At 38.7% G+C, this 14,106-nt stretch overlaps 1 protein-coding gene and 1 pseudogene across 1 annotated transcript in view; one reads left to right on the top strand and one right to left on the bottom strand.

The window, feature by feature from the left end:
• Positions 1-14,106, top strand: part of ZC4H2 (zinc finger C4H2-type containing) — a 68,160-nt gene that overhangs the window by 29,029 nt on the left and 25,025 nt on the right. The gene's annotated exons all lie outside the window — the stretch shown is intronic.
• On the bottom strand, positions 7,672-8,210 carry LOC100686882 (annotated as a pseudogene).

The raw sequence follows: 14,106 nt of genomic DNA, 5'->3' as shown, positions 1-14,106 counted from the left end.
TAGGGATCTCTTGTCTCTCACTGCTTTAAGGATTTTCTCTTTCTCTTTGGAATTACCAAGTTTCACTATTAAATGTTGATATGTTGAACCGTTTTTATTTATTTTAGGGAGGGTCCTCTCTATCTCCTGGATCTGAATGCCTGTGTCCCTCCCATATTAGGGAAGTTCTCAGTTATGACTTGATCAAATGTGCTTTCTTCTCTGCACCCTATGGAACCCCAATTATACTTAGATTTTTTTCCTTCAGAGGCTGTCATTTATTTCCCTTAACCTTTCCTCATGATCTTTTAATTGGTTTTCTCTTTTTTCCTCAGCTTCCTTCCTTGCCACCAACTTGTCTTCTATGTCACTCACTCTTTCTTCTACCCCATTAACCCTTGTCATTAGGACCTCCAGTTTGGATTGCATCTCATTTAATTGATTTTATTTTTGGCCTGATTAGATCTAAAATCTGCAGTCATGAAGTCTCTTGAATCCTTTATTGTTTTTTCCATAGCCACCAGGCGCTTTATAATTCTTTCTGACATAGAATTATAATCCAAATTCTGTAACTCTGTGGGAGAGAATACTGTTTCTGAGTCTTTCTTTTGTGGTGAGTTCTTCTTTCTAGTCATTTTGCTCAGTGCGTAGTGGCTGTATGAGCGAGCTGCGTCAAGAACATCAACTACGACCTAAGTAAATTTCAGCCTAGATGATTCCTGGAGCTTTTCCAGTGCTGCTTGGTCAATAACTTACTCTTTCCCTGTTCTTTCAGCTGGTCTTCTGTGGGAGGGGCCTGCTGTGCTGATTCTCAGGTGTGTGAACCTGGGGAAGCTGCCCCGTCCCCCACTTGGTGCTGGGCTCAGTGGGAGTTGTTTATCTTGTGAGGCCTCTGTTTCCTTGGGTCCTGCACCTCCCAGGCACAGGGTGAAACAAAGAGGAACAACAACACTGGCAAACGCCAGCTCTCTAGCTCAGGAGTCAGTTCCCCCAGTAACTACTGCAGTCTCCCACTATGCACTGACCTGGATGCTCCTGGGGTGGGTGCGCTGATCTGCACAGCTTGGGGGCACCTGGCGGCTGGATAGTCCCTGCTGTCCTGTGCCTACCCCACCACCGCCTGTCCAGGGGGGAGTGCAGGATCCCTGGCTTTGTCCACCCAGTGCCCTGGGATCCAAGGCCTGTGCTGTTGGAATCACGCTCCCAAGGCCACAGGTCCCAAAGGCAGCAGGGCGCAGCGTCCTCCACCCAGATCCCCCGCCTGCTGGACCGGCTTCTCTCAGATGCCCCGCTGGGTGTGCGCTCCAGCTCTTTACCAAGATTGGCCCATAGCGTGGTGCAATTTCCCCCCAGGGCGCACTTCCTCTATTAGTGACTCCAGGAGACTAGAGGCTCCATTACCCCTCCTGCTATTCTGCTTGATTTCCCTGCTAAGCACCTTTCCATGCAGGAGGAATCCGGTACAGATTTTTTAAAGTTCCTGCTTCTGAAACCACAAATGTTGGAGAGGATGCGGAGAAAAGGGAACCCTCTTACACTGTTGGTGGGAATGTGAACTGGTGCAGCCACTCTGGAAAACTGTGTGGAGGTTCCTCAAACAGTTAAAAATAGACCTGCCCTACGACCCAGCAATTGCACTGTCGGGGATTTACCCCAAAAATGCAGATACAATGACATGCCGGGACACCTGTACCCCGATGTTTCTAGCAGCAATGTCCACAATAGCCAAACTGTGGAAGGAGCCTCGGTGTCCATCGAAAGATGAATGGATAAAGAAGATGTGGTTTATGTATACAATGGAATATTCCTCAGCCATTAGAAACGGCATATACCCACCATTTGCTTCAACGTGGATGGAACTGGAGGGTATTATGCTGAGTGAAGTAAGTCAATCGGAGAAGGACAAACAGTGTATGTTCTCATTCATTTGGGGAATATAAATAACAGTGAAAGGGAATATAAGGGAAGGGAGAAGAAAAAGACTCCTAACTCTGGGAAACGAACTGAGGGTGGTGGAAGAGGAAGAGGGCGGGGGGTGGGGGTGAATGGGTGACGGGCACTGAGGGGGGCACTTGGCGGGATGAGCACTGGGTGTTATTCTGTATCTTGGTAAATAAAAATTAATTTATTTAAAAAAAATAAAAGTAAAAAGTAATAAAAGTAATAAAAAATTAATTTATTTAAAAAAAAATAAAGTTCCTGCTTCTCCGGGGCTGGGCTTTCCCCACCTATGCTTAACCAGGCTCCTCACGGAGCCCCTCCCCCCTTGATTCTTATTTATTTATTTATTTATTTTCAGCCTTCCTACCTTGTTAGATCTGAAACCCCTTCTCACTGTAGTGTTCCAGCTGTTCTCTCTAAATCTCAGGTTGAATTTGTAGGTTTTCAGGATGATTTGAAAGTAATCTAGGTAAGTTGATGGAGTCAGGTGAGTGAGGCACCTACTCCTCCACCGTCTTGCCCCCCCCTTAATCATTACTTTAAATTCTGAATCAGGAGTATTACCTATATCTGTTTCATTTAGATACCTAGCAATGATATTTTCTTGTTCCTTCTTTTAGGATGAATTTCTCCATGTGGCATTTTGTCTAAGTCTTTATCATCCTCTTTGTGCTAGGAAAGCCTGTTGTATTTCCCTGCTCCTGAGAGTAACATCTTTATGAAGAAGAGGTCATATATAATGTCCTGAGCCTGGTGCTTCAGGAATTGTCTCTTTTGTATGGTGTGTGTACTCTGCTTTTGTGTTATGGCTGCTCTATCCCTCAGGTCAGTCCTCTGTAGAGTTTTTTATTAACCTGCAGTGGGGCGTGTTTGGACCTTGGCCAGAGTGTGGTGAGTTTTAATTTAGATGGTCTGCTTGTTATAAAAGACACGATGCTATTTCCAGCAGTGCTGAAGCTTTGCAGAACTTTATGGTCAGTAGATGTGGTGTATGCTGGGGTTTGTCCTGGTCTTCTGGGATAGGAGCCCAGTGCAGTGGTTCTCAGACACACTTGCTTGAGAAAAGCAGTACCAGCAAAGTACAGGGGAGGCAGGGTTTGATATAAGCAATTTTGGCCTCCAGTGTTGGCCCTGTGCTATTTATTCAAGTTAGATTATGCTAAGGGACAAGGGAGGGAAATGGTGCCAGCCAGCTCCCTTGTCTTCAGAGAGGGGAATTCATGTTTGTTGCTGTCAGGGAAGCCTTCCTAGAAAAATGAATATATTTCCCTCCTGCATCCTAGGTGTTTTTCAGATCACTGCTTACACACTGTCTGTGTCTAGGTCACTTGCCTGTCTGGAGAAGTGCAGTGTACTTTGGGGTTATTCCATACAGGCCAGCTGAGTTTCAGAACTCTAAAACTTTAGAGACCTGGAATGACAGGGGCCCACACTGGTTTTCTGTGTGGGGTGGGGGGATATTTCACTGTGCTGGGATTGATGCAGATTTGACCCAGAAGGGCAGTTGCACCAGAGCTCAGGCATGTGGAATTTGGGACAAAGCAAGCAGCTTTGCTAAATGGCTAGTGTCTGGGTTAGCCACCCTCATCAGGTGGCTCTGTCCCTATGCTGAGTGGCAGGGGAGGGTAATATCTCTCACCAGCTCCTTTGTCCCCAGAGAGGCAATGCCACCTCTCTCAGATGTACTCCAAGAAGGGGAAACCATCTCTCCCAGTGTGTCTCAGGAGATCTTCAAATGGTGCTGTCTGCCCCCCGGGCTACAACCTGACTGCCTTCTCTACGGGAGCACTGCAATGTCCTCAGTGCTGTATACCAGCCACAATACCGACCTCTGAAACTCAAGTCTTTGAGCTCCGCTGGTTGAAAAAACTCACAGAAACCAGCCCCTCTTATTTTCCCAGTCAGTAGCTTTGGAGAAGGTTTTTCCTTGTGTGTCCCCTGTGTGCTTTTCTCTTTTCTCTCTCTCTCCTAGCTCCACAGATTCTGTTTCTTGATTTGCCTCTCTCTCTTTTTCCCCTTTGCCTATTTGTTTTGTGTATTAATTCCACATATGAGTGAAATCATGGTATTTGTCTTTCTCTGACTTATTTTGTTAGCATAATACACTCTAGCTCCATCCATTTCATTGCAAATGGCAAGATTTAATTCTTTTTGATGGCTTGGTAATATTCTATTATAAATTTTATGTAATTATATATTATATTAATTATATATGTATTATAATTCTTTATCCATTCATCAGTCAATGGACTTTTGGGCTCTTTCTATAATTTGGCCATGGTAGATAATGCTTCTATAAACACTAGGGTGCATTATTCGTTTGAATTAGTATTATTCTATTCTTTGGGTAAATACCTACTAGTGCAATTGTTGGATCATGGCATAGTTTCATTTTTCACTTTTTGGGGAACCTCCATACAATTTTTCAGAGTGGCTCCACCAGTTTGTATTCCCAGCAACAGTGCAAAGGGGTTCCCCATTCTCCACATCCTCACCAACACCTATTCTTTCTTGTGTTGATGGCTTTAGCCATCATCACAGGTGTGAGGTGATATCTTATTGTAGTTTTGATTTTTATTTTCCTGATGATGGGTGATATTATGCATCTTTTAATGTGTCTTTGGCCATTCATTGCCTTCTAGGACATTAGAAAAAATATCTTTGGAAAAAATATCTATTCATGTCTTCTGTCCACTTTTTAATTGGTTTGTTCAGTCGTTTTGGGTATTAAGATTTATAAGTTCTTTATATATCTTGGATACTGTCCCTTATTAGATACATCATTTGTAAATATCTTCTCCCATTCAATAGGTTGCCTTTTAATTTTGTTGATTATTTACATGGAAATAGATTTTAATTTCTCCTGGTTAGATTCCTAACCAGGAATTTCTGCATCATATGATAAGCATACATATAACTTTTTATGATATTGGAAACTATTTTCCAAAGTATTGTGGCACTTTCCATCACCAGAAGGAGTGTATGAAGATTTCACTTGCTCTATATCCGTGACACTTGGTAATCAAGTGTGTATAAAAGGACATTATTGCCATCAAAGTGGTGTGTAAAGTAGTAATTCTTTGTAGTTTACTGTAGTTAACTTGCATTTTCCTAATGAGTAATTCTTTTGAGCATCTTCTTCATGGGTTATTTGCCACCAATATATCTTTGCTGAAATACCTATTCGGATCTTTGGCCCATTTTTCAATTGTTTGTTAACTTACTGTGGATTTTTTATGTATTCTGGATACAAAACCTTTAGATACAGGCATCACAAAGATGGTTTCCCAATCTGTGATTTGTCTTTACATTCTCTTAACTGTCTTTTGAATTGCAGAACTTCTCAATAGTGATGAAGTCTAAATCATTAATACTTTCTTTTATGGATTGTATTTCTGTAAAAGAAATCTTTGCCTAAGAGAAATTCACAAAAATTTTCTTCTATGTTTATGTCACAAATATTTTCTTCTGAGTTTTCCTCCAGAAAGTTTATTTTTTAGGTTTTACACATAAGCCTATGATTCATTTTCACTTAATTGCTGTATATGATTCAGATTATGTCAAAATTATTTATTTGTTTATATTTTGCATGTGAATATACAGTTGTATCAGGACCAGTTTTGAAAAGGACATGTTCTCCATAGCATTGTTTCTACACCTTTCTCAGAAACCAGTTGTTCTTATGTTTGTAGGTTTATTTCTGGACTTTCTTTTTTACTTCATAGTTCCATTTGTCCATCTTTATGACAATATGTCAATGTTGCTTTTTAAATTTATTATTGAAGAATAATGAACATATAATGTTATATTAGCCTCAGGTATATAACAGAGTAATCCAATCATTTTGTACATTGTTAATTGTTCACCACTGTAAGTGTTGTCACCATCTGTCACCTACTATATTATTACAATATTATTGACTATATTTGTTGTGCTGTATTTTTCATCACAACTTATTTATTTTATAAGTAGATTTTGTACTTTTTAATACTTTTTATCTATTTCATCAGCTTCCTCCTCCACATTTCAGTGGTACCCACCAGTTCTCTATTTTTAATAATCCATTTCTGGTTTTTTATGTGTTTTATTTTTTGATCCCACATATGAGGAGAATCATATGGAATTTGTCTCTGACTGAATTATTCCACTTAGCTGAATGCCTTCTAGGTTCATCCATGTTGTCACAAATGGCAAGATCTCATTCTTTTTATGACAAGCAATGTTCCATTATATATTTATATACCACATTTTCTTTATGCATTCATCTATTGGTAGACATTTGCATTGCTGCCATTTCTATTGTAAATAAAACTCAATAAATACAGGGGGTGCATATATCTTTTTGAATTAGTGATTTTGTTCTTTGTGTAAATACCCAGTAGTGGAATTATTGGATCCTATGATATTTCAATTAATTTTTTTCAGGAAACTACAAACTTTTTCACAGTAGGTGTACCAATTTATATTACCAACAACAGTGCATGATGGGTTCCTTTTTCTCTACATTCTCACCAACGCTTATCTCTTGTCTTTTTGATTCTAGCCATTGTAACAGGTATAAGGTAGTATGTCATTTTGGTTTTGATTTGCATTTCCCTGATGATTAGTGTTATTGAGCTTCTTTTCATATGTGGGCTTTACAATGATATGTCTTTGTAAAAATGTCTATTCAGATTCTCTGCCATTTTTAATCAGACTATTTGCTTTTTATGTATATCTTGAGTTTTATATGCTCTTTATATCTTTTGAATATTAATCTTTTATCAGACATATAATTTTCAAATATCTTCTTTCACTTAGTAGTTTGCTTTTTCATTTCATTGATCGTTTCTTTTGCTTTTTATTTTGCTATCGTCCCAATAGATTATTTTTGCTTTTGTTTTCCTTGCCTGAAGAGACATATCTACAAATATGTTGCAAAGGCTGATATCCAAGAGATTATTACCTGTGTTTTCTTTTAGTTTTATGGTTTCAGATCTCACATTTAGATCTTTAATCGATTTTAAGTTTATCCTCTGTTCTTTTGTGGGCATAGAATGAGCTCATATATTCGTGCCTCTATGTATAAGTCCACCAATACTATTGGATTTGTGTCCCAGTGTTAAGACTTTATTTAACTTGTGCCTCCCTAAAAATCTTCTCTCCAAATATTGTCACTTTAGGGGTTAGGGTTTGAATACATGTATTTTAGAAGGACACAATGCATTCTGTACTTTCTACTCTATGCCCCCCCCACCCCGGCACATCCTTCTCATGTGCAAAAGTCATTCATTCCTTCCCATAATCCCAAATGTCTTAAGCCATTGCAGCATATATGCCCAGCCCAAAGTCTCATCTAAATATCATCTCAAGTAGGTTTGGGTGAAACTTGTGGTATGATTCATCCAGAGTCAAAATTTCTCTCCATCTGTGAAAGCAGACAAGTTATATTTCCCAAGTATAGTAGTATAACAGGTATAGGAAAAACATTCTCTTTTTTAAAAGGAGAAATCAGAAAGATTAGATTGGCAGTTCCCAATGAAGTGCTAAACCTAGCATGTTAAGTTCCATTACATTTATTTAAACCCAGTGTATTTAATATATTCATCACAAGGGTTCAAACAGAGACTTAATTTAAATTAGTAATTTAAAAAACAGAAACAAAACAAAAATGATACCACAGCTTCAGATACAGAGTCCTAGACAGAAATGAAGAGGACAGACCATGTAGGGAGAAAATAAAAAGACAACACAAGGAAAGAGGCTGGGCAGTCAAGGATCTTGGCTGGTGACCTGCTTTGAGTAGGTTTCTTGCAGTTACTTCTTAAAGGCTGTGGAGTTTTTCCAGAGCTCAGCAGCATGTGTGTTCAAACGACTATCAATGTTGGGTTCTCCTAGCAAGCTGTGGATGAACAGCAGGATGGTCCTGACGTCACAAGGGCAGACCGTTTGTCCTTCAGGATGTCCAAGCAGATGTTACCCTGGGTGTCCATGTTGGGGTGGTAGCAGGGTGTGAGGAACTTCATTGTGGGTGCGCTGTAAGGGTAGCTACTGGGGAACTCCAGAGAGAGCTTATACCTCAGGTCTTCATATACTGTGCCAGCTGCTCCGTAGATGGTCCCCACCCATTTGAAAAGGTTGTCTGATTCAGGAAAGGCAGAAATTCCTTTGTCACCAGACATCATGAGGGTCATCAGCTCCTGCTGCAGCCTCTTGCCCATGGGGCCCTGGGCGGTGCCCCCGCTGGAGTTGGCTCCTTTCCAGGTAGTGGTGACACTGGCGGCAGCTGGGTCTCAGTTCTGGGAGGCCATCCTGGCGGCGCAGGGAGGGAGGCAGGAACTTGGAGAGCACAACTGCAACTGTCTATATTACATTTTTAAGGCTCAAGAATCAATTTCTTTGGCTAGGTAATTTGAGCAGCATCACCCCTACAACTCCTTGTGGCAGCCACATCCTGACAGCTCTATGCAGTCACCTTTCTCCATGAGGCACTAGTCAAGTATCCTGGCCTATTGGAACTAAGTAGGGGAACCCATTCTTTGAAAATGAGGAGAAAACAGCCTTGCCCCCTGGGTCTATTAATTGTGGGCTTATGGTGGGAGTGGCAGCCCTAATGATCTCTGAATCATGTTCAGCATCATTCTTGCCTTTACTTGAAAGAAAAAACATGTTTGAACTAAATAATTCTATTGTCCTTTCCTGCAAAATCCCAGAGTTTGAAAAACTTTATATTTCTGCTTTCCTTTGTGCATACTGACAGTGTCTATGCTTGTATAATCACATTTGTATTCCTGATGTCTGCTGAGATACCTGATTAAAATAATAAGTAATCTCAGAGTGGTTTCCAGCCACATCGTTCATGTTCTTTCCATAACATGTTTATGTTATATATATTTTGCAATATAGATGGAATTAGAGTTTTCTAAATCTTCAAGTTCTGGTTCCTTTTTGCTTAATGATTCTTTCTGGTTCTTTCTCTCCTCTTGCATTTAACTATAAACAACAAGGAGAAACCATCCTCACCTTCAACATTTTTCTTAAAAATCTCTTCAGCTAAGTATTCAATGTCCTTGCTCACATTTACTACCTCGTAAAACACTAGAACAAAATTCAGCCAAATTCTTTGCCACTTTATAACATGGATTACCTTTCCTCCAGTTTCCAATAGCATGTTCCTCTTTTCTCTGTAAGAACTCATCAGAAACACCTTTAATGACCATATTTCTATCGGCAGTTCTTTCAATGCAAGATAGGCTTTTTAAGCACATGCCCTAAACATGTCCAGCCTCTACTCATCACCCATTTCCAAAGCCACTTGCACATTTTTAGGTATTTATTAAAGTAACACCCCCACTTTACAGTACAAAAAGCTGTTCAGTCTTCTACAACAAAATATCATAGACTGGATGGCTTAAACAGCAGACATTTATTTTCTCACTAATAAAGGCAGTTATGGTCAACATGCAGCAAACTAGCTTTCTGGTGGGGGCTCTCTTTCTGATTTGCAGTTGGCCACCTTGTTGCTATATTTTCACATGGCCTTTCCTCTGTGCATTCAGAGAGAGAGAGAGAGAGAGAGCAATCTCTGGTGTCTCTTTCTTATGAGCACACCAATCCAATTGGATTAGGGTACCATATTTATTATCTCATTAACTTTAATTTCTTCTCCAAAGGACCACAAGCTAAGTGCATTCACACTGCGAATTAGGGCTTCAACATGGGAACTTTTGAGAGACACAATTCAGTTTATAACTAAACCCTAAATTTTATATGTATTAAAAATATCCATTAAGAATGAGGAAAAAATTTAAGATATCCTCAGATGAAGAAAACGTAAGAAAATTTGTGAGTAGCATATCTACCCTAAAATAAAGGAATTTCCTTTTTAAAAAGGAAATAAAAGAGGAAAACATGAAATAACAGGACGGAGAAAAAATATGAGAAAGAGGAAAAATATAATAATATTTTTATAAATAAAAATAATAATAAAATACAGTACATTTTCCTTATCCTGTTTAGTTTTCTAAATTATTTCTGATGGTGGAAGCAATAATGTAGTGCTAATATGGTTTTCAATGTATGTAGAAGAAATATTTCAGATAGTTATAAATGGTAGAAGGTGAAGGGGCATAAAGGTAGGTAATGATTCTACTATCATACCAATAAAGTGATGACACAATAGACTACAAAATTATGAAATGTAATACTTAGAGCAACCACTAAAAAACTATAGAAAAAGATACACTTAAAAACAGTATAGATAAAATATAATTCTGGAATATAATGAATTAAGCACAGGACAGCAGCTAAAAGAAAACAGAATAAAAGATCAAATGGTAAACAAGAATGAATTGGTACATTTAAGCTCTAACTTATCAATAAGTACACTAAATATAATTGGCCTAAGTATAGTAATTAAAAACTGATGAGCCAAGAGAATTTTAAAAATGTGATCCATTTATATGTTATCTACAAAACACTCACTTCAAATATATAGATATATGTATGTTAAAAGTGCCATGAATGGAAGAAGATATATAATGAAAACATTAATCAGAAAAATAGGAACAGAAATATTAATATCAGATAAAGTAGAGTTCAGAGCAAAGAAAATTACTAGGTACATTTAGATACATAACATAATGACAAAGGTGTAAATCCACCAAGAAGACATAGTAATCCTAAGAGGGTATACACCAGACGAAAGAACTGCCAAATATGTGAAGCAAATCTGATAGGACCAAAGGCAAAAATAGATAAATCCAATTATAGTTGGAGCCTTTAACATTCCTCTATCATTAGAAAATCAGCAAAGGTATAGAACTTGACAACACCATCAGCAACAGGATCTCCTTAATATTTATAGAACACTTAACCCAAAGACAAGTTATATATTCAAGTGCCCATTAAATACATACCGAGACAAATAGGCCATATCTTGGGATATAAGATAATCCCCAACCAATTTAAAAGAATGTAAAATGGAGTGTGGTCTCTGACATTAATAAAATCAAACTCAAGAATATAGACATAGCAACTGGAAAAGGACAGACATTATATGGTCTCATTCATTTGGGGAATATAAAAATTAGTGAAAGGGAATAAAGGGAAAGGAGAGAAAATGAGTGAAAATATCAGTGAGGGTGACAAAACATGAGAGACACCTAACTCTGGGAAATGAACAAGGGGTAGTGGATGGGGAAGTGGGTGGGGGGTTGGGGTGACTGGGTGATGGGCACTGAGGGGGACACTTGGGATGAGCACTGGGTGTTATGCTATATGTTGGCAAATTGAACTCCAATAAAAAAAATTTTTTAAGTTAAAAAATAATATAACAGAACTCTTTATAAAATATTAGCAAATAGATTTCAACAATATATAAAAAGAATTATACACCATAATTAAGTGGGATTTATTCCAGAGATGCAAGGCTGGTTTGCTGCTAAAAAAGTCAATTTTGTTTGTCATATTAACAGACAAAAATCACATAATCATGTCAATTGATACAGATAAAGCATTTGGAAAAATTCAGTACATTTATGAGATCTCTTAGGAAACTAGGAATAAGGGAGAATTTTCTCAACATGATAAAGTGCACCCATAAAAACTTTCCAGGGAGCTAACATACTTTGTTGTGAAAGAATAAATGCTATCCTTTCAAGATCAGGGACAAGGGAGGGATGCCGATTCTCAGCACTGCTAGTCAGTATTAGCACTGGAGGCTCTAGACAGAACAATTAGTCAAAAAATAAGTAAAAATCATATAAATGAAAAGGAAGAAATAAAACTGTCTTTGTTTGCAGATAGCATAATTGTCATGTAAGAAATCCCAATAAATTGAAAACAACAAAACCTCCCAAAAAGTCCAGGATCTAATTAACTTATCAAGGCTATGTGGTATTGGCAAAGGGACAGACACATAGATAAATGGAACAACATTAAGAACAGACAAATTAGGGGGGGGGAATCCCTGGGTGGCTTAGCGGTTTAGCGCCTGTGCCTTTGGCCCAGGGCGTGATCCTGGGGTCCTGGGATCGAGTCCCATGTCGGGCTCCTTGCATGAAGCCTGCTTCTCCCTCTGCCTGTGTCTTTGCCTCTCTGTCTCTCTCGTCTCTGATGAATAAATAAATAAAATCTTAAAAAAAGAACAGACAAATTTGGAAGCCTAGGTGGCACAGGGTTGAGCCTTTGGCTCAGGGCATAATCCCAGACTCCAGAATTGAGTCATGAATTGGCTTTTTCCTCTGCCTATGTCTCTGCCTCTCTCTTTCTCAGACTCTCATGAGTAAATAAATACATCTTATTAAAAAACCGTGAGAAATCACGTGAGACCCACACAAGTATGGCCAACTGATTTTTGACAGAATTGCAAAAGTAATCCAACATTAGGACAGTCTTTACAACAAGTAGTGCTGGAACAATTGTATATACATAAGTAAGGAAAAAAGATAATCACAGCCTAAACCTCACACTTTATATAAAACTTAACTCAGAGTAGATTGTAGATATAAATGTAACCATAAAAATTTTTAAAGATAATATACGGAAAAACCTGCAGAACCTAGAGCTTGGTGAAGTCTTAGACCTGACACTAAGGCACTATCCATAAAAGATAAAATTGATGGATTGGATTTCATAATTTTTTATGCTAAAATAAAAACATGTTCTGCTAAAAACATGATTAAGATGATGAAAGACAGGGATACCTGGGTGGCTCAGCAGTTGAGCGTCTGCCTTCAGCTCAGGGCGTGATCCTGGGTCCAGGATCAAGTCCTGCATCAGGCTCTGCGAGGAGCCTACTTTTCCTTCTGCCTATATCTCTGCCTTTCTCTGTGTCTCTCATGAATAAATAATAAAATCTTTTAAAAAATGATGAAAGACAAAATACTGACTGGGAGAACATATTTGCAAACAACATAACTGACAAAGGACTCATGTCTAGGATATATAGATTCTCAAAACTCAACTGTTAGGAAAAAATATTCAATTAAAAATGAGTCAAAGACATACCCAGCCATTTTGTTACTTTTTTATTTGTTTTTATTGAAATTCAGTTTGCCAATGTATAGTGTAACACCCAGTGCTCATCCCATCAACTGCCCTCCTCAGTGCCCATCATGAAGTTACCCCAAATCCCTGACCACCACCCCTTCCACAACCCTTTGTTCATTTCCCAGAGGTAGGAGCCTCTCATGGTTTGTCTCCCTCTCTAATTTTCCCCACTCAGTTCCCCTCCTTTCCCTTATAATCCCTTTAACTATTTCTTCAATTCCCCATAGGACTGAAACCATAAGATGATTGTTCTTATCCATCTGACTTTTACTTCACTCAGCATACTATCCTCCAGTTTCATGCACGTTGAGGCAATGGTAGGTATTCGTCCTTTCTGAAGGCTGAGTAATATTCCATTGTGTGTGTGTGTGTGTGTGTGTGTATACATATATTACATCTTCTTTATCCATTCATCTGTCAAAGGACATCGTGGCTCCTTGCACAGTTTGGCTATTGTGGACATTGCTGCTATGAACATTGGGGTGCAGGTGTCCTGGTGTTTCATTACATCCATATGTTTGGGATAAATATCCAGTAGTGCAATTGCTGAGTCAAAGGGTAGCTCTATTTTTAACTCTTTGAGGAGCCTCCACACTGTTTTCCAGAGTGGCTGCATCAGTTTCCAGTCCCACAAACAGTGCAAGAGGGTTCCCCCTTCTCCACCTCCTTTCCAACATTTGTTTTCCCGTCTTGTTAAACTTTGCCGTTCTCACTGGTGTGAGGTGGTATCTCATTGTGGTTTTGATTTGCATTTCACTGAGAGCAAGTGATGCAGAGCATTGTCTTATGTGTTTATTGGCCATGTGTATGTCTTCCTTGATGAAATTTCTGTTCATGTCTTCTGCCCATTTCATGATTGGATTTTTTGCTTCTTGGGTGTTGAGTTTAGCAAGTTCTTTATAGATCTTGGATACTAGCCCTTTATCTGATATGTCATTTGCAAATATCTTCTCCCATTCTGTAGGTTGTCTTTTAGTTATGTTGACTATTTCTTTTACTGTACAGAAGCTTTTTATCCTGTTTAAGTCCCAATGCTTATTTTTCTCTTGTTTCCCTTGTCTTCATAGATGTATCTTGCAAGACGTTGCTGTGGCCAAGTTTAAAAAGGGTGTTGCCTGTGTTCTCCTCTAAGATTTTGATGGATTCTTGTCTCAC

The sequence above is a fragment of the Canis lupus genome, chromosome X, assembly GCF_011100685.1.
Source record: "Canis lupus familiaris isolate Mischka breed German Shepherd chromosome X, alternate assembly UU_Cfam_GSD_1.0, whole genome shotgun sequence".
Lineage (NCBI taxonomy): Eukaryota > Metazoa > Chordata > Mammalia > Carnivora > Canidae > Canis > Canis lupus.
The sequence above is the reverse complement of the archived record's forward strand: the minus strand, read 5'-3'. Positions and strand labels throughout refer to the sequence as shown.